This window comes from Trichechus manatus, unplaced genomic scaffold (genome assembly GCF_000243295.1).
Source record: "Trichechus manatus latirostris isolate Lorelei unplaced genomic scaffold, TriManLat1.0 scaffold00044, whole genome shotgun sequence".
In the NCBI taxonomy this organism is placed as follows: Eukaryota; Metazoa; Chordata; class Mammalia; order Sirenia; family Trichechidae; genus Trichechus; species Trichechus manatus.
In genome coordinates, this window is record NW_004443980.1 from 4,838,450 (window position 1) to 4,859,964 (window position 21,515).

The 21,515-nt window shown below is 37.4% G+C and overlaps 1 protein-coding gene across 4 annotated transcripts in view; it reads right to left on the reverse strand.

Moving 5' to 3' along the window:
* FNDC3A (fibronectin type III domain containing 3A) overlaps positions 1-21,515 on the reverse strand; it is a 256,528-nt gene that overhangs the window by 202,457 nt on the left and 32,556 nt on the right. The window contains exon 1 of one of the 4 annotated variants that reach the window (XM_023731559.1): positions 1,034-1,435. The exons of the other annotated variants lie outside the window; for them this stretch is intronic. The gene's annotated coding sequence lies outside the window, so the exon portion shown is untranslated. Of the gene's footprint in view, positions 1-1,033; positions 1,436-21,515 lie in introns of those variants that run through there. 4 annotated transcript variants of the gene reach the window in all.

Consider the following 21,515-nt stretch of genomic DNA (forward strand, 5'->3'; position numbering starts at 1 on the left):
ATTTAGTCAATTTCGACTCACGGCAATCCTGTAGGACAGAGGAGAACTGCCCCATAGGGTTTTCAACGCTGTAATCTTTACAGAAGCAGATTGCCACATCTTTCTCCCATGGAGCAGGCTGGGAGGTTCAAACTGCTGACCTTTCGGTTAGCAGCTGGGCGCTTAACCACTTCGCCACCAGGGCTCCTTTGATCCCATATAGATAGTTCTTTAAAAAAAGCATAATGCTCAAGGCAGATCTGTTTTTCACTAGTTAAGCTAAACTATTACTGATACTGTTTAAACTACTATATGTTCCTCTATAATCCTATCTCCAAGCTTTACCCCTAAAGGTCATCATAATTCCAAATTTTACATTTATCAGTCTCATTTTTCTTTTCTTTCTTTGGTAATTCTAAACTTATGTATATCTATAAATAACATTATTAAGTTTTACTTGCTTTTCAGCTTTATTTTAAAAACTGGTATCATATTCTATATGGTTTTCTACAAGAAGCATTTCCCCCCCTTAACTTTGTGTTTCTAAGTTACCCATGTTCATGAGTACAGGAGGCATTTATTCCTCCTCATACATTCCATTTTATGATTTAACATTATTTATTAGACTCCAGTCAAAGGTCATGAGGAGTGTTTCCAGTTCTTTTACTATTAAGAATCATGGTGTTTTTAACATTTTTGAACATATCTCCTAGTGCACATGTACACGAGCGTCACAGGAATACAAATGCTAAAACATCAGGTGCCAAATTGTATTCCAAGTGATTCTAATAGTTTCTTCTCTCACTAATAGTGTACAGAAGTTCTCATTCTTCTACATTTTCAGCAACACCTCATACTGTCAAAATTTTAATGTTTTAAAATTTAGTGGATATAAAATTACATCTCATTGAAAGTCAAAATGTGCATTTCTCTGATTAATACTGAGAACCTTCTCAATGTATGGTTTACAGGCCATTCATGCTTGTCTTTCCCTATGCTAATACCAAATATATTTACAATAAATCTTAATATCTAGAAGAACTAGTTCTCTCACCTTGTTCTTCTGTTAAGAGTTTTAGAGTCAGCATGTTTTACAACAAATCTTTAGGTCCAAGTGGTTTCACCTGTGTATTTTACCAAACATTTAAGGAAGAAATAGTATTGATCTTACACAAACTATCGTATGAGGTCAACATAACCTGATACAAAACATGACAAGGACATTACAAGGAAAAAAACTTCCAGGCCAATCTCTCTCATGAACAGAGATATAAAAATTCCAAAGAAAAAATTAGCAAACCAAATTATGAAATATTTAAAAAGATAACATATCCATCAAAAAATGAACCAAGAACTTGAACAGACACTTCACTAAGGAGGATATTCAAATGGCCAAGAACATGAAAAGATGTTCAACGTCATTAGCTATTAGGGAGATACAAATCAAAACCACAATGAGATACCACCTCAACCTTATTAGAAAAGCAATGATGGGAAGACAAAAAAAAAAAAAAACCAGGAAATAATATGTGTTGGTGAGGCTGTGGGGAAACCGGACTCCTCATCCATTGCTGGTGTGAATGTAAAGTAGAACAGTCACTCTGGAAAACAGTTTGGTGGTTCCTCAAAAAGTTGAACATAGAACTACCATATGTCCCAGTAATCCCAATCCTAGGTATATAGCCAGAAGTGAAATCAGGAACACAAACAGAAATCTGTACACCAATGCTCACTGCAGCACTTTTCACAATAGCCAAAATGTGAAAACAACTGAAACATCCATGAACAGCTGAATGGATAAATAAAATGTGGTGTATATATATATATATATATATATATATATATATATATATACATGAAACAATGGCATATTACTCAGCCATAAGGAGAAACGAAGTCCTGATGCATACCACAACATGGATGAACCTTGAAAACCATATACTGAGCGAAATAAATCAGTTGCAAAAGGACAAATACTATATGATCTCACATGAAATAAGCAAATATACAGAAACCAAAAATTATTAGTGGTAACTAGGAGTGGGAGGGAGGGGGAAAGGGGAAGTTTTTGTTTAGGGGGCACTGAGTTTATGTTAATGGTCGTGGAATAATTTGGTAAAGGATAGTGAGAATGGTTCCACAACTGGAAGAATGTAATCAATGTCACTGAATTATGTATGCAGAAATTGTTGAATTGGCATATGTTTTGTTGTGTGTATTTTCACCAAACAAAAAAAAAAAAATAATATACAAAAAGACAGAATTGAGTTTATTCTAGGGATACACGTTGATTTAACATTCTATAATTAATCAATGCCAATTCTGCTTCCAAGTAGGAGGTAACAGATCACTGCAGAAACAACAATTACAAAGACTATATTCTTAAAGTAGAAGACAGCTCTGGCAGCAATGACAAAGGCGAGCTAATGACTTCTGGTCATTTTATTTTCCTGGAAGCATTTGGTTGATTCTAACTGCTGATCATGCTTGAATCAGGCAAAAAGCCTCAGCTATGGCAAAGAGAAACCTTTTACAGGTCTTCTAGTGGTCACACAGGACTGGAGTGACCAATTAGAAAGTCAAGAGAAGGGGCAGATTAACCAGTAAGCAAGGTATACACACTCACAGGCTTACTTGTGCTTACTTACTAATCTGTAGTGCACAATATCACATGGGTTTCACCACATGATATGGTGAAAGACAGGTGAAATTGTACACTACAGATTAATAAGTAAGCCCGTGTATACCTTGCTTATTGGGTAATCAATCTATCCTTGGCAAGGCCCTCAAATGCATGGCTGTTTTCCCCCAAGAGGTATTTGTCAAATTCTGGAGTTGGGGGGTGGGGGTGAGGGCTAGGGAACTAGATCAAAAGCTTCTAAAAGTCTTGGTGCTTAGGAAATGAAGACCCACCAGGAGAAGGGTGCCTGTTGCAAATAAACAGATGGTCCTCCTTCTCAATGAATTTGTCAAGTGTGAAGTTGTATGGAATAGGATGCTAAAGAGCTAACTTGGCTGTCAGACTTGTTATTGTTCCTCTGAAGGTGGTATGTCTTCCCCTCCCCAGGCTACTTTTAAGATCTTTTTCTTCCTCTTGGGTTTACAACCATTTGATTATGATGTGTCTCGGGGTTTGTGAAGATTCTTGAATATGTGTGATGAAGTCCTTCATCCATTATGAAAAATCTTTGGCCATTATCTCTTCAAATATTGCTTCTGCCCCATCCTCTCTCCTCTCCTGCTGGAACTCTAATTGCTGGGTTAATTGGCTATCTACATGAAAAAAAGAAAAACTTGACTCTCTACCTCTTCACACCATACACAAAAATTAATGACAAACAAACCTGGGGCAACTTGAGCATCAAAATAAATAATGATGGTAAAGGGATATAAGTACTGAATAAGCAAGAACTCATGTGCCTACACTTACATAAATAAACACACAAATAAGAATAGAAAGCTCTTCTTTAGAGTAGGTTGATAATTAATATAGAAGGAATGATGGAATGGAAAAATCACCATTTTCCAAATACCATCATAATAACTGATTCAGACAAGAATCATAAATGAATGCTAAAACCAGTGGGTGAAAGTCTGAGGAGTAACAATAGTAACAATCTCAAAGTTTATTCCTATTTTTAAAAAAAAGTTGCCATGGCTACTTTAAAAAAAAAAAAAAGTTGCTGTGGAGTCAGTTCTGACTCATGGTAACCTCATGTTTGTCAGAGTACAACTGTGCTCCAAAGGGTTTTCAATGGCTGATTTTTTGGAAGCAGATCACCAGGCCTCTCTGGGTAGAATCTAACCAACTTTTCAGCTACCAGCTGAGCATGTTAAACCACTTGCTTCACCCAAGAATTCCTCTCCCTTTATAACACTTATTAATTACTAAGAGTAAATAAAGGAATAATTTTATGTAGAGATGCCCAGCAGACACTACATTAACCCAATGATCTAAGTTAACATTTCCAGTAATGACATTAATCAACAGCATGTACCTCCTGCTATCATACACTGAGGAGAACTCAGCATCACTTCTGTGGTATTCCCGCCAAAAGTGCATAACCTGAATATAACTGTGAGGAAACATCAGACAAACTCAAATTGAGGGCCATCCTACAAAATAACTGGCCTCTACTATTTAAAAATGATCAAAGTCATGAAATACAAAGAAAACTAAGGAATGTTCTAGATTAAAAAATACTAAAGACACATGCGAACTGAATGTAACTCATGATCTTCGATTTCCTTTCACTATAAAGAACATTCTTGTGATAACTGGCAAACACTAAACAAGGTCTGTAGATAACAGTATTTTGTTAAAGATCATTTCCAGATTTTTCTCACTGTACTGTGGTTATGTAAGAGAAGTCTTTATTTATTTATTTTTTAAGAAATATACACTGAAGAATTTAGTGGCAAAGGGGATCACATCTACAACCTACTCTTAAATGGTTCAGTAAAAAATTTTATATATAGACACATACTATTGTGCTGGTAAAACGGTTATCGGGGGGGGGGGGGACTGTAGTGTTTACCAATTTCCATGGAGTAAATACTCCCACCTTGGCCAATTTCAAGCCAGCAATAGTTCAAAAATCAACCTGCAAACCCCTGAATTTTTAACAATCAACTTTTGTACGCAAGTACAAGCTAGCTTTAGTATATCACTGTTTCTATCTACTACCTATGTTGTAACAGTATAGTAAAATATTAACATTTGGGGAATGTGGGTGAAGAATACCTGGAAATCTTTGTACTATCACTGTAAATTTTTTATAAGTCTGAAATTATGTCAAAATACACAATATTTTTTTAAACTAATGCCAGACAGATTGCAGATCTGAATGTAAAAGGTAAAACAAAAACATTTTTAAAGATAATGCAGAAAAATATCTTTATAACCTTGGGAGAGGTTATGTATAAAAACCTAGTTCTTAAACCATAAAGTAAAAGAATAATACACTGGATTTCATTCAAATTAAGAACTACTATTCATTAAAAATATCTTTAATAATATGAAAAGGCAAACCACAGAAAGAGAGAAGATATGTGCAACATATAAAATGGACAAAAACCACATACTTAGAATATATAAAAGCCTTCTACGAATTGATTTTTTTAAAAAGATAGCCCAATAGAAAATGGGCAAGAGACTTGAATAGGCTCTTTACAAAAGTGGAAATTCAAGAGGCCAACAAACATATAAAAAGATTCTCAACTTCATTAATCATTAGGAAAAAGTGAATTAAGAATCACTATGACATACTACTACAAACTCACCAGAATGCTAAAAATGAAAACGTCTGACAATGTCAAGTGTTAGGTTATAGAGCAACTGCACACTCATATGGAGTGGGAGTGAAAACTTATAAAATCACTGAACACTGTTTGATATTATCTCCTAACACGGACATATGTATACCCTATGACACAGTCATGATCCAGCTATTAGACTCCTAATATAAACCAAAAAGAACTACATGTACATATGCACTGAAAGAAAAATACAAGAAAGTTCACAGCAGCTTTATTTGTTAATACCCCAAAACTAAACTAAATGTTTTTTGACAGTAAAAGGTAAATAATTGTGGCTGATTCATTCAATGAACTACTATACAGCAATGAAAATGAATGAACTGACAGAGAACAACATAGATAAATTTCACAAACACAATGTGAGTGTAAAAAGACACAAAAGAATACATACTGCACAATTCATTTGTAGAAAGTTCAAAAATAGATCAAATTAGTCTATGGTGTTAAAAGTCAGGATAACAACTGCCTTTAGGGAGAAAGATAAATAGGGACTAGGGGGTGGGGCAAGAAGGCAGTTTCTGAGGTACTAGTACTTTCCTATGTCTTGACCTGGGTGGCTGATATGTGGTAATTACCATTATTCACTGAGCTGTACACTGATATGTATGCACTTCTCTGTGTGTACTATAAAAACAAAAACCAAACCAAACCAGTTGCTGTCAACTCTGACTCATCTAACCCCCTGTGTGTCAAAATAGAACTGTGCTCCACAGGGTTTTCAGTGGCTGATTTCTTGTAAGCAGATCACCAGGCCCTTCTTCCAAGGTACTTCTGGGTGGATTAGTTTCGGTTAGCAGCAAGTGTGTTAACCATTTGCACCACCCAGGGATTTCATATATACTTCAATACAATTATTTTCAAAAATTAAAATGATGTCTGATAAGGTTAACAATTTCCCTCTATTGTTGACGTACTAGAAACTTTTATCATGAATGGATGTTGAATTTTATCAAATATTTTTTTCTGTTTCTGAGATGATCATATGCTTTCTTCCTCCTTTAATCTGTTAATTTGGTTAGTTATACTTACGGATTTCTTAATGTTAAACGCTTCTCGAGCTCCAAGAATAAACCCAAGTCAGTATAATCTTTTATACACTGCTGGATATAATTTGCTAATACTTGGTTAGGACTCCTTTGTTTTTTATTACCTTCGCTGAATTTGCTCGATAAAACACCAATCCCGATTAAATTCAACTCTGCACATACCTTGCACATGCAGCTCTGCTACTAAACATGATAGAGAAAAACAACCATGCTAACTGGTCACTTCAGGCTGACAGTCACTTACCTCAAGTGAGTTGTTAGTGCTGTCTAGAAATTATATCTTTATTCTCTTAATCTCCTAGATAGGTATTTCATACCTTGTATTCTCTAAAAAGGAACCCTGATGATGTAGTGGTTAAGCACTTGGCTGCTAACCAAAAGGTCGGCAGTTTGAACCCACCAGCTGCTCTGTGGGAGAAAGATGTGGCAGTCTGCTTCAGTAAAGATTACAGCCTTGGAAACCCCATGGGGCAGATCTACTCTGTTCTATAGGGTCACTATGAGTCAGAGTCAACTCATGGCAACAGGTCTTCGGGGTTTTTTTGGTACTCTCTAAAAGTTTCCTCTTATCTTCATTTGTTTCTTCCTGCATTGGAAAATAAAGAGCCCTGGTGGTGCAACTGTTAAGTCCTCTGTTGCTATCCGAAAGGTTGGCAGTTCAAAACCACTCAGCGGCTTCACGGGAGAAAGACCTGGAAGTCTGCTCTCGTAAAGAATACAACCTATAAAACCCTATGAGGCAGTTATACGTTGTCTTGTGGCATAACTACGAGTTGAAAATCAACTTGAAGGCACCTAACAATATTAGAAAACAGAAATATTTAGGGGAAAAAACCTCTACAAGTTCTTATCACCACATATACCCATGGATCTGCATTTGTTCCCATACATACATCTTTTTACTCACTTTGTATCAACTAGCTTCTAGCTACCCCAACCACTTAGTTCCCATTCTTTCCTGCCTACCTAAGTACAATGTTCTAGCAGCAGGCTTCTCTCTCTCATGCATCATTGATTTTTCCCCTCTCTACTAGCTTATTGTCTTAGAAAAACAAATACTTGGTGTCCCATATCTTAAAAAAAAAAAAAACTTCCCATGGACTTCTGCTTCTGGTCCAGATGGAGTAACAGAAATAGGATTTACTCTCCTGCCTGAAATAACTAAAAAACAGGAAAATATAACAGAGTTTCTCAATCTTGGTACTACTGACGTTTTGGGCTGGACAACTCTTTGTTATGGGGAGCTGTCCTTTGCACTGCAGGATATTTAGCAGCACCCCTGGGCTCTACATAAGACTGTGACAACCAAAAATGTCTCTAGACATTGTCAAATGATTCCAGGGGGAGTGGGAAAGAGGGCCATAAATCACCCCCCACCCCTATGGAGACAACCATTGAAATACAAGAAATGGTAGTTTACAAGACACTGGGCATCAGGCAAAGAAGGACAACAGATAAGAAATATATGAGATGAGTTCTATGATTGTCCCAGCTTCCTGCCTTGAGAAAGTTTCCAGCTACAGAGCAGAGAAGGGGAGCCTAAGAGAAGCCGGAAGACTCCGAGTTGAAGACTCCATAGTTGACAGTCCAGGGAAACCAAGGCAGAGTTTGCAAGACACAGTACCAGAGAGGAGAGCTACACAGAGATAGAACTCTGAAAATCTGTAGATACTCCTTCTCAAGTATTCAGCTAAGCACTGCTGATTATTGCATGCATGTGAGGAAACTATGCAAGGCCAGGAGGAAAAAAACTATCTCATGGGATTAGAAGAAATAGTGCCTGACACACAAGGCCAGAAATCGTGCCTGTTCCCACCAGCCAGCCTGGAAAGCCTCCTAATTCACAGGGCACTGCGAAGAGTACAAAGAAGGTCTTACCTCAGTAGTGGGGAATAATAAGCTCCACACTGAGCACTGTCCCATTCCTGCTTAATAAATCTTAAAAGCAAGACTTGAAAGTATCAGACTGTTTCCAAAAAACTTAACTGCGTACCAGATCAAAGCTCAAGAACATTTTTAGGTATACAGAAATATCCAGCAACCAACAAGATAAAATTCACAATGTATGGCTTTCAATTAAAAAAAAAAAAAAAAAAACCATCAGGCATGCAAGAAATGATATCCCACAACGAGGAGAAAAATCAATTAATCAAAACCTACCTAGAACTGACACATATGTTAAAATTAGTAGATAAGGAAATTAAAACCAGTATTACAGCTGTATACCACGTGTTCAAAAAAATTAAGTAGAAATATGGAAGCTATAAAAAGACAAATCAAGCCTGTTGTTGTTGTTGGTAGTTGCTGTGGAGTAGATTCTGACTCATGGAGACCTCATGTGTGCAGAGTAGAACTGCTCCATAGGGTTTTCAATGACTGTGAAGCAGATCGCCATGCCTGTCTTCTGAGGCACCTCTGGGTGGGTTTGAACCACCAACTTTTCGGTTAGTAGTCCAGCATGTCACCATTTGCATCACTCAGGACTCCTAAATCAAGCTTACAGAGATTAAAAACTGTATGTGTGAGATGAAAAGTACAATGAATGCAATTAATGGTAGATCAGACACTGCAGAAGATTAGTGTACACGAAGACATAGCAATGGTAACTGTTAGACAGAAACACACATAGGGAAAAAAAGAACAGAGTATTAGTAAGCTGTAGGACAATTTAAATAAGCCTAATATATGTGCAACTGGAATCCCCGAGGGGGGCGGGGCACAGAAAAAAATATATTAAGAATGAAGAAATGGCTAAAACATTTCTAAATGTGGTAAACAAACAAAGCAAACATAAAAGCCTGGAGATTCAAGAAGCTCTGCAAACCCTAAGCAAAAAAAACTACACCAAGGTACATCAAAATCAAACTACTCAAAATCAGTTGGAAAAAAATGTGAAAAGCAGTCAGAAAAGAATAACTATATACAAAGGATGAGAATAATTTTTTTGTTATAAGCAATACAAGGAATACAGTGAAGCAAAATCTTTAAAGTACTAAAAGACTGTCAGCCTAGAATTCTTTATCCAGTGAAAACATCTTTCAAAAATGAAGGTGTCATAAAAATAACTTAAGATACACTAAAGCTGAAGGAAGTCGTTATGAGTAGACACCCATTACAAGAAATGTTAAAAAGAAGTCCTTTAGGCAGTAGGAAAACAATATCAAATGGAAACTTGTATCTACCAAAGAAATGAAGTGCACTATAAAGGTAAATATTTAAGTTTTTTTATTATTTAAATTTTTTTAAAAAGGTATTTGTTTTAACAAAAATACTAATAACGTATTATGGGGTTATATGTAAAAGATAGTCTTTTCAACAGTGGGCTAGAGCAACTGGACATCTACAGGTTCACTGAAAAATGAACTTTGATATAAACCTCATATCTTACATAAAAATATGGCCTTTCTAGCCATGGTCTCATGACCCCCACAAAATGACTGGCCGAGATTATGCAAATAAGGTGCTTGTGGCCCACCAAGGGGATTGGACAGCTTGCACATAATGCAAATAAGGTGCATGGAATCCTGGCGGGGATGGGATCACGCAGATAAGGTCCGAGATACCTTCTCTCTCCAACATTTTTACCAATTCTGACACCAGCAGTTCTTCTCATGGCACTCTCTACTTCTCTAAAAAGGGGATTGGTCAGTTTTGCCATCTCACTATGCTTAAAGGGAGCCAATCTCAGAAATGGAGGAGGACCTCACTACAATCAAGAAGAACAACACCAGGAGCGAGTGCATCTTTTGAACCCAGGGTTGCTGCACTGAGAATCTCCTAGACCCAGGAGACAGAGCTGTAACACTGGAGATGGCATGAGATGGTGAGAAGCAGTGGCAAGCACAGCAGGGTTCAGCAGCAGAGAAACAGCAGCAACAGAATGAGGAGACAGGCACTAAACAGCATGGTGGGCTTCTTGGCCCACGGAGAAAGGGGGCTACAGTGGGCATGCCAACTCACAGAGTAAGAGAGCTGAGTGCCTTCGGGTAGGACGCTTTCTGGTGGAGTATGGTGCCTTTGTAACACTTGCCTGAGCAGGGCAGAGGCTCGGGTGGAGAAGAGCCCTGTATAGCCGAGAGGAGCTGAGAGAGCTGTCCTGCACTAAAGAAGGCAGACTTTGACTACATGCTTCTTGATCCTGATCCCAAGTTTTAGTCTGCTGATCCTGATCCTCGGTTGTACGCTGGTACTTCCCTAAAAAGCCCATAACTGTGAATATTGTCTGTGAGTTGTGTGGTCACTGCAATGAATTATCAAACCCAACAGAGAAGGAGAGAATGCCATGGGAGGAATGGCTGGTGTCAGAATTAGTAAAAAGTTTGGAGAGAGGAGGTATGTCTGACTTCCACCTCATAGGAATCAGCCTTGGGCTGATGTTGATGATGAGTCTCCCCCCGCCTCATGAAATCAGACGACATCTGATGCCAGACCATTTTTACGATGACAAAGAGCTCATATCCAGAATACATAAAGACCTCTGAAAATTCAACATTAATAAATAAATCCATTAGAAAACAGGCAAAAGACATGAAGAGACATTTCACCAAAGAGGATATAGAGATGGCAGATAAGTACAGGGAAAGATGTTCACATCACTAATCCTTAAAAAAATACAAATTAAGACCATGATGAATTATCACTACACATCTATTATAAATACACAGCTAAAGTAAAAAAAAAAAAAAAAAGTAATAATAACAAATGCTGGCCAGGATGCAGAGAAAATGGGTTTTTCATGCGCCGGTGGTGGAAACATAAAATGATACAGCCACTCTGAAAAAGTTTGTCAGTTTCTCATAAAACTAGGCATATACTCACGAAACAACCCACCAATCAACACTCTGGGCGTTTATTCCAGAGAAATGAAAACACGAGACACAAAAATCTGTACGTGAATGTTCACAGCAGCTTTACTTCCAACAGCCAAAATCTGAAAACAAATCAAATGTTCTTCAAAGAAACAAACTGTTGCTGGTACATCCATACAATGATAAAGAGTAAGGGAATAAAACTCATTGCTGTCGAGTTGATTCTGACTCATACCAACCCTACAGGACAGAGGAGAACTGCCCCATAGGGTTTCCAAGGAGCTCCTCGTGGATTCGAACTGCCGACCTTTTGGTTAGCAGACAGACTCTAAATCACCAGCACTCATACAACTTGGATGGATTTCAAGGGCATTAAGCAGAGTGAAAAAGTCAATTTCAAAAGGTTACATATGTGGTGTATGACTTATTTATATAACATTCTTAAAATAACAACATTATAGAGAAAGAAAACTAATCAGTCTTTGCCAGGGATAGGGATATAGTGGTGTGGTGTGAAGTTGCAATTACCATGCAATAACATGAAGGAATTCCTTAGTGATCATGGAACGGCCCTGTATCTTTTATTTTTTTTTAATTGTTGTGCTTTAAGTGAAAGTTTAAAATTCAAGTTAGTCTCTCATACAAAAATTTATGCATACATTGTTATGTGACCCTAATTGCTCTTCCTATACTGTATCAGCATACTCCTCCTTTCCACCTCTGATTTCCTGTATCCATTCAACCAGCCCCTGACCCCTCTGCCTTCTCATCTTGCCTCTGGACAGGAGCTGCCCATTCAGTCTCATGTATCTACTTGAGTTAAGAAGCACACTCTTCACGAGTACCATTTTATGTCCCATAGTCCACTCTAATCTTTTGTCTGTAAGAGCTGGCCTCAGGAATGGTTTTAGTTGTGGGCTAACAGAGAGTCTGGGGCTATGTCTTCTGGGGTCCCTCCAGTCTCAATCAAACCATGAAGTCTGGTCTTTTTACTAGAAATTGAGTTCTTCACCCCACTTTTCTCCTGCTTCATCAGGGACTCTCTGTTGCGTTCCCTGTCAGGGTGGTCACTGGTGGTAGCCAGACACCATCTAGTTCTTCTGGTCTCAGGCTGCTGAAGTCTCTGGTTTATGTGGCCGTTTCTGTCTCTTGGTCTAATAGTTTCCTTGTGTCTTTGGTGTTCTTCATTCACCTTCACTCCAGATGGGTTGAGACCAATTGATGCATCTTAGATGGCAGCTCACTACCTTTTAAGACCCCAGACGCCTCTCACCAAAGTGGGATGCAGAACATTTTCTTAATGAACTTTGTTATGCCAAGTGACCTAGATGTCCCCTGAAACTATGGTCCCCAGACCCCTGTCCCTGCCACTCTGTCCCTCGAAGTGTTTGGTTGTATTCAGGAAATTTATTAACTTTGGTTTAGTTCAGTTGTGCTAACCTCCCCTGTAGTGTGTGATGTCCTTCCCTTCACCTAAGGTAATTCTTGTCTACTATCTAGTTAGTGACTACCCCTCTCCCTTCCTCCCCACCCTCATAACCATCAAAGAATGTTTTCTTCTGTGTTTAAACCTTTTCTTGAGTTCTGAAAGTAGTGGTCTTATACAATATTTGTCCTTTTGCGACTGACTAAATTCACTCACCGTAACGCCTTCCAGATTCCTCCATGTTATGTTTTACGGATCATCCTTGTTCTTTATTGTTGCATAGTACTCCATTGTGTGAATGTACCATAATTTGTTTATCCATTTGTCCACTGATGGGCACCTAGGTTGCTTCCATCCTTTTGCTATTGTGAACAGTGCTGGAATGAACATGGGTGTGCATATATATCTATTCGTGTGATGGCTCTTATTTCTCTAGGATATATTCCAAGCAGCGGGATTGCTCAATCATATGGTACTTCTATTTCTAGCTTTTTGAGGAAGCACCAAATTGATTTCCAGAGTGGTTGTACCATTTTACATTCTCACCAACAGTGTACAGGTATTCCAGTCTCTCTACAACCTCTCCAACATTTATCATTTTGTGTTTTTTACAGCCCTGTATCTTGATTGCAGGGGTGAGTTAGATGAATCTATATATCTGATAAAGTTCATACAACGATACACACACACAAATGAATACATGTAACAGCTGATGAAATCTGAAATGAGATTTGTAGATTTTACTAATGCCAACTGCTTGGTGTTGATACTGTACTACAGTTATGTAAGATGTTACCACTGGAGGGAACTGGATAAAGCATACACTAGACTCCTTTGTGTTATTTTTGCACCTCCTATGAGTGTATCATTACTTAAAAAAAAAAAAGGTAATTAATAATATGAAAAAACAAGCCAAAGATCAGCAGAAAATACATGTAAATCACATATCTCAGAAAGGACTTCTATACAGAATATACAAATCTTTCAAAACTCAGTAATTAGACAGCAAACCCTAATTAAAAAACGAGCTAAGGATTTGACTAACACTTCTCTAAAGAAGGTGTACAGATGGCAAATAAGCACATGAAAAAATGCTTACTCATTAGTCATTGTTGTTGTTGTGTTCTGTTGAGTCAATTCCATGAAAACCACAAAAAGATACTATTATACACCTACTGAAACAGTTAACCACCACCCATCTGTCAGTTTGTTGTACTGTGGTTGCCTACATGTTGCTATGATGCTGGAAGCTATGCTATCAATATTTCAAATACCAGCAAGATCACCCATGGTGGACAGGTTTCAGCAGAGCTTTTAGACTAAGTCAGACTAAGAAGAAAGGCCTGGAGATCTACTTCCAAAAATTAGCCAATGAAAACCTACTTCCAAAAATTATCCAATGAAAACCTCATGGATCACAAAAGAACACTGTCCGAATGAATCTCTTGCTTTGGACACGTCATCAGGAGAGATCAATCACTGGAGGAGGACATCATGTTTAGTGATGTAGAGGGCCAAGGGAGTGGGAGACCCTTGGTGAGATGGATTGGCACAACAGCCACAAAGATGGACTCGAACATGCTGGTGATTGTGAGGATGATGCAGGACCAGGCAGCATTTCATTGTGTTGTACATAAGGTTGCCATGAGTCCAAGTCGACTCAGCAGCAGCCAACAATAACAGAACAGTTAAAATTTTAAAAAAACTGACCATGCCAAGTGTTGGTGAGGACGTGCAGCAACTGGAACACTCGTATGTTGCTGATGGGCAGGTAAAATAGCAAAATTGTTTTGGAAAACAGTTTTGCAGTTTCTTAAAACATTCAGAATATACTTGACCGAGTCATTCCACTGCTACGTATTTACTCAAAGAGAAATTTGGGTACACAACAAGTACACAAATATTCCTAGCAACTTTCTTTTAATAGCCAAATAGTGAAAATAACCCAAAAGCCCATCAACAGGCGAAGGAATAAACAAATCATGGTACAGCTATACATTGGAATATTATGTGGAAATTAAAAAAAAGGAACTTTTCATAAATGCAACAGCATGGATGAATATCAACGTAATTATGCTGAGTGAAACAAGCCACATCCCCCCCCCCAAAAAAGAGTATATACTGTATGATTCTATTTATATAAATTCTAGTAAACGCAGACTATGAAAAAAGGACTTACAAAAGAGCCCAGGGAAACTATTTGATGTGATGGGTATATTCACTGCTCACTGTTGTAATGGTTTCAAAGGTGTATACATATGCCAAAACTCAACAATTCTGCACTTTAAATATATGCAGTTTATTTGATTTCAATAAAGCTTTTTAAAAAATAAAAACTCCTCTTGATCCCAATTTCTCCTCTAATTAGGTCCCAATTTCCTCCCCTTTACAGAAAGTCCTGCACAGAGTGGTATATACTAGCTTTTAGTCATTTCCTCTGTCTTTTGAACTCATTTCAAGCAGGCTGTCACACGGCTAGTTAATTCTAGGTCTTCATTTTACCTGACCTAGCAGCATCATTTCAAAGAGTTCATTACTCTCGCGTTTTAACACTTTCTTTGCTTAGCCTGCTGGACAGTCTGCTTACCTTATTCTTCCCCTACCTCTCTCACCTCTCCTTCTCAGTCTACTTTGCTGGTCCCTCATCATCCCAACCTCTAACTCTAGAGGGCTTACTCCTGAAAAAACTTATGTTAGCTATATTCACTACCTTGGCTTTAAATAACCATCTACACACTGAGAACTCCCAAGTTTTTATCTCTAGTCTTGACCTTTCCTCTGAAGTTGGCTGACTCTCTCACGTCCTTCAAGTCTTTGTTTTAAATCTCATCTTCCCAATGAGGTCAACCTACCCTGACTACTGTATTTAACACAGCAATCTGCTTCTCCCACACCCTACCCCACCCCCACCCCCATCACAACCTGGCACTCCTAACCCTCCTAACTCTGCTGTTTTACTTTTTCTTTAACCCATGACACTTATCACCTTATACAACATTATATAATTCCCTTACTTGTTATGTTTAATTCTTTTCTGTCTTCTTCAAATAGGATTTAAGCTACAAGAAAGCATGGATCTTAAAATTTATTATATCAAACGCTAATTTTTCTCATTTACTTAGGATACAATAACAAAGAAAGTACAAGCACAGTGGTTAAAAGCTGGGGTTTTGAAGCCAGGTTGTCTGGATTTAAATCCCAGTTTCACCACTCATTAGCTGTGTGACCTTGGGTAAACTACTTAACCTCTATAAACTGCAGCTTTACATAAGGATCCGTAAAGAAGAGACTACAGTAATATCTATCTCTTAAAATATTACGACACATTAAATGAGATAATGTATGTAAAGGCTTAGCATGATGACTTGTACATATTAACTACTCATAATTGTTAGCTTCTCAAATTATTTTTTTTAATAATTCAGTTATTACAATCAAAAAAGTCAAATTCAGTTCTTAAAATTCTTTTCTCCTGCTTTCGCATCAACAAACACTACCTTTTCCTATACTGTCTGCAGAATCTTTCTCAATCTCCTTTTCCTACTCTTACTGTTATAATGTTCTGTTCTTTGGCAGTCTCCACAGCTTCAAACAATCACTTCTATGCATATGGCTTGCAAAATAACTCTTGGCATTACCTTTTCTAAACTTTCTAGTCTTTGATATTCAGCTGCCTACTAAATATTTCACTGATATCCTGCAGGCACCACTAAACAACATGCCATCATCCTTTACCCAATCCTGCTTGTCCTTAGGCATGTCCTGTATTAATCAGGGTAAGCTAAGTCATACTGAGACAAACAATCTTATCTCTCACTCACATTACAATTCCAATGGAGGTCAATGTAGGGAAGAGGATGGTGACTAAGCTCTGCTCTACATAATCACTCAAGGATCCAGGCTGACCCTGTTTGGGGTGCAGAAAGCAATCTGGCCTTTTGTTCTATATTCCTCACAGCCCTGATGTCAGAGGCTCACCAAGGGGCCAATACTGGCTAAGTATCATAAGGCATGATGTAATTTATCATGGCCATGTGGTGAGGCCAATAAAAGCTCTGAGCCCTGAGGCTCAAATGGAACTTCCTGGTTGGTGATCATACACAAAAAAGGGTAGTGTATCCCTCCTTGGGACATTGAAGCTCCGTGCTATGACCTCACCCAGACCTCACCCTATGTATCTTTTTATGTGTCCTTTTTGGTTGTAATAAATCTATAGTAAGTATAGAATGAATTCTGAGTCATTTCAGTGAATTATCAGACCCAAACAAGCACAGGCAGCCAGCTGGTCTGAATTAAAGAGAGTCATGTGGACTCCCAAGCTTATGACTGATATCCTGAGGAGCTAAAGGAAAAACTCTAATTAGGGTCCAGTTGGTCTGAAAAGGAGAGAGTCATGTGGACTCCTGAGCTTTCGGCTAGTACCTGTAGACCCAGCCCTGGGTGGCTAGAGATAAGAGAGAGAAGGGCTGCATGGGCAGTTGGGGTCTGAACTAATCAGGGAAGGGAAGCTGAGATTTCTACAGGACACAGTTGGCGTGTGGAGTAGGACACAATTTGGTGTCAGAAGTGAGATGATCTTAGTCTCCCTGGACCAGCCAGTTCATCCTGGCATTTAAGTTCTGGAAATTATAACACTGAAATGGCTCCTTTCACTTCAATTGTCAGATTCAAGACCACATTATTTATGGCCAAGATAGCAAATAGATTTCATCTGACATGCCCACTTCAACTGACTAGTAGTGCCTTTCTGAAGAACTGGGCTGAGAAAGAATGACACTGGTCCCAGTTCTGTGGGTCAGAGTAGTATGTTTATGATCAGTATCTGTCACAGGACTGGCAGGTATTTGCCAGCCTATCTGTTCCCCTGGCTCCAAACTTTCCCCTTTCTAGCCCTTGATACTGTCACCACATCTTCACCAAGCATCATTCTGATCCTGTTTATTCCCTACTTAAAAATTCTTTGCCTGGAAATAAGACCCAAACTCCCTAATATTCAAGGCCCTCCAGATTTTGCCCCAATCTACCTTTCTAATATAACTTACATTTAACTCCATCACCTCCATGTACTGTATAATCTAATCACACCAAAATACTTTCCCCAAAGAAGCATAAGCAGAAATGATTGGCAGCAGGCATCATGAAGCTATGGATATATATTAAAAGGAAGGCTGATTTCATAAAATGTCCAGTATTGAAAATGAATGCAAAAAAAAAAAAAAAAAGGTATCCAAATTGAGATAGCAAGGTTATTTCACCTCCTCATTTTTCTTATCTGATAATGTCAAAATTATCTAGATACAGCTGAAACTAACTATCCCTTCCTCAAACTCCACATAATTCATTCACAGAAGAAATCTGACACCAGGGCAATAACCACAACCAGGGAATGTTAATTCTAAGAAGTGGCAGGATAGAAGCGATTAAAAGTACCAGGGGGAGGCGGAAGAAAATATGCAATGTCTATTTCATTTCAATTCCCAAATATTCAATAACAATCAAATTATAGCATTCTGTTACGGTGTCAGTGTAAAAGGCAGAAAGATAGCTTCCTAACAGAAATAACAGCTTTTAGTTTAGAAAATTAGTTTCTGATATGCTCTTTGAAGAGAAAAACTAATGTAACTCAACACTCCTATTTTTATGGTACAATTAGAATTGCATCATAAAGCTTCATGATTGGACAATTAATTCACTAACAGGTGACAGCTTGTTTTCAAACCCTCCCCCAATGAATTCTGATTCTCCTCCTACAGTACTGATATAAATTACTAAATCAATGTTATATGAAAAATTCAGTTCCAGAAAACAAAAAGATCAGTCAAATTCATTAGCTACCACATATCAGAACTTCTCAGATGCAGAAAACTATTGGGGAAACGAAGAGGTTTGGGACAGCAAATACTAGGAAAAGGGAAATACCCCAAGTGTAAAGTTCACCAGAAAAGAGAGAAACAATCAAAATAGATAAAAGATATCCACAGGTCCGTTGAAAGTTTAATCTTCTGACAAACAATAAAAGCCCAAAAGGATAATATTTGCTCTCATTTTTAAAAAAATTAACATATTTTAGACTTAAGATACTACACAAACCTTTCACAAAGAACAATAAGCATCTGTACTTTGTCTCAACAAAGGAGCTAACACGTTCAGTTAGAAAACATTTTTTTGCCATTATAAATACATAGTTTAAATAACTCAGTATAGTTCTACTGATTCTTATATAAAGTTTTAAATATAGCCCTAAAATTTTTCATCATAATTACTAAATAGAAAAGTTTAGAATTTTACACTAAAATCAAAATGAATCCCAGGCTTCCTGAAAATTGTTGGTTATAACAGCAATTCTTAGGATTTCCTTGTTAAATCTAAATCTCCATTCCATCAACATACTTCCTCACCATTCTTTTAAATCAGGCTCACATGCCCTAGAAATACCTCCAGGCCAAGATGAAATCCTAGAAAAGGCTATAACCTTCTAAAAGGAGTTATCTCTATGTCATATGCTCCTTATGAATGTTTTGCATCTGCTATTCTCTCTGACTGGTTTCTAACCCTATGCTTTGCCTTTACTGCATTATTTGTGTATTTCTTGATTTCTCTTCTGACCTTCTGCCTGTGTCTAAAAGTTTCAGGAGTAGGCAGTATACCCAAGCATACTGCAGCTCTGGCAAACAACATTTGCCCCACAAGGTTCTGTCAGTCATCAAGTCCTTTCTTTTAAGATGACTATCTTATTCTTTTACCCATGGCAGCCACCATTTTCTTTTAGGACTTAATCAACTCATGCCAGAATTAGTTCAGTAGCCTTCCATTCATATTCCTTAACTCTAGGCCATTTTTCCTTTACACCATTTTTTAAAATTAAGTCCAGAATATTCCTAAAACATATTAATCACATGTATGTCCTGCCTAAAATGTTTCATCTTTTTTTCTATTACATAACATCTAAATTCCTCTGTCTAGTTTTTAAGATACGCTGTCAACCTAATTTCCCGTATTCTCTAACACAGCACTATCCAACAGAACTTTTTGCATTGATGGGAATGTCCCACATGTGCTATCTAATATGGTAGCCACTACCTACGTATTAAGCACATGAAATGTGGTTAGTGCAACCGAGAAATGAATTTTTAATTTCACTTCAGTTAATTTTCATTTATATGTCAATAGCCACAAGGTGGCTACTGTATTGAACAGCACAGCTCTAATACATATACTCTAATCAATGCAAAAGTAAAATCTGAATTGAAATAGCCTAATTTCCAGACTGCTGCTGTACTCCTAAATTTTCTTTATTCAAAGCTTATATTCTACCTTTTTTCCCCATTAATCGTATTAAAAGTACAGGAGGATTAAACCTCTGTGATTCTCAAAGCAACAACATGCATACATGTAGCCAGGAACAGGTTTCACTGTAGAACTGTTTTCTTCCCATCTAACTACTAAGTTTAGAAACAGTATTGTACTTTCTTACTTAGTCATTGCCAAAATTCTGAATCTATTCCAGTTTCCTTACTCATGTATTCTTTCATACTTTTTCTTCTTTAACTTCTGTATTCATATCTATATTCTTATTCATTCTACTTAAATCTGTTCTATTGTAAGGATGCTAATGTTATAATGACAACAGCCTAGACCTAGTGTCTATGAACTTGGCTTGGGGTTTGATATTTTGGCTCTACTTGTCTAAAAAGCATGTGAGAAAATTCAAAGCAGGATCACTCTGGATCACAGTTAAAGAGGAGCTCTGGTGGCACTGTGCTTAAACACTCGACTGCTAACCGAAAGGTCGGTGGTTCGAACCCACCAGCTGCTTCATGGGAGAAGGATGTGGCAGTTTGTTCTGTAAAGATTACAGCTTTGGAATCCCTATAGGGGAGTTCTACTCTGTCCTTCAGGGTAACTATGAGTTGGAATCGACCTGACAGCAATGGGTTTTATAGGAAAAATATATACATTTAGATTGAGAAATACAATATATATTTCTGGTCTTTTGATCGGTTTTAATAAGCAAAACTAAAAATTATAGGGCCCCAAAGCCATTATCTGAAATCACAGACTATTATATATACACCAAAAAATTTTAGTCCCACATTTAATCCGGAATTTAAGAGTACTTAAAAAATATATACATAAAAAAAGATATATATTAAAATTATAGCAGCAATTCTATCAAGACTGTGAAATTATGGTACTTTTTTCCTTTTATTTCCTGAAATTTTTTTGTAACATGGATTTGATTATACCACATTTATAAAGTAATAAAATTCTGATTTAGCAAGTAATAGTTTTGAAGAGCCCTAGGAAACCACAGAGTCACAGCTGGTTTATCAACCATCTAAATACCCTCTGAAATTTCAATAAATTTTGCTTGAACATGGACTTTATCCAAATTACTAATTTATTTCATAAAATGATATCCTAAAATATATTTTTCCAATCTAGATTTCAATTTCATTTTTAACTTTTGTTTTTTTATCTTCTAAACTTGAGCTAACTATGTTAGATAAGAAAAACCCAAAAACCAAACCCACTGCCATTGAGCTGATTCCAACTCACAGCGACCTATAGGACAGAGTAGAATTCCCCCATAGGGTTTCCAAGGCCATAAATCTTTACAGAAGCAGACTGCTACATCTCTCTCCCTTAGTTTCGAACCACCAATCTTTCAGTTAGCACCCAAGTGGTTTAATCACTGTGCCACCAGGGCTCCATTAGATAAGAAAAGGCAATTTAAATCCTCTGTAATGGAATTTCCTGCAATGAAAGTTACAGGAATCACTGCAAAATTATCTTACCATTTTTTTAATCAGAAACCTAAAACAAATATTTCAGATTTTATCTCAACAATTAGAACAAGATACTAGATTATGTTTATATTTATTCCAAGACTAATTAATTCTTTCAATTATCCTATGTGATTTTAACTGTACTCTC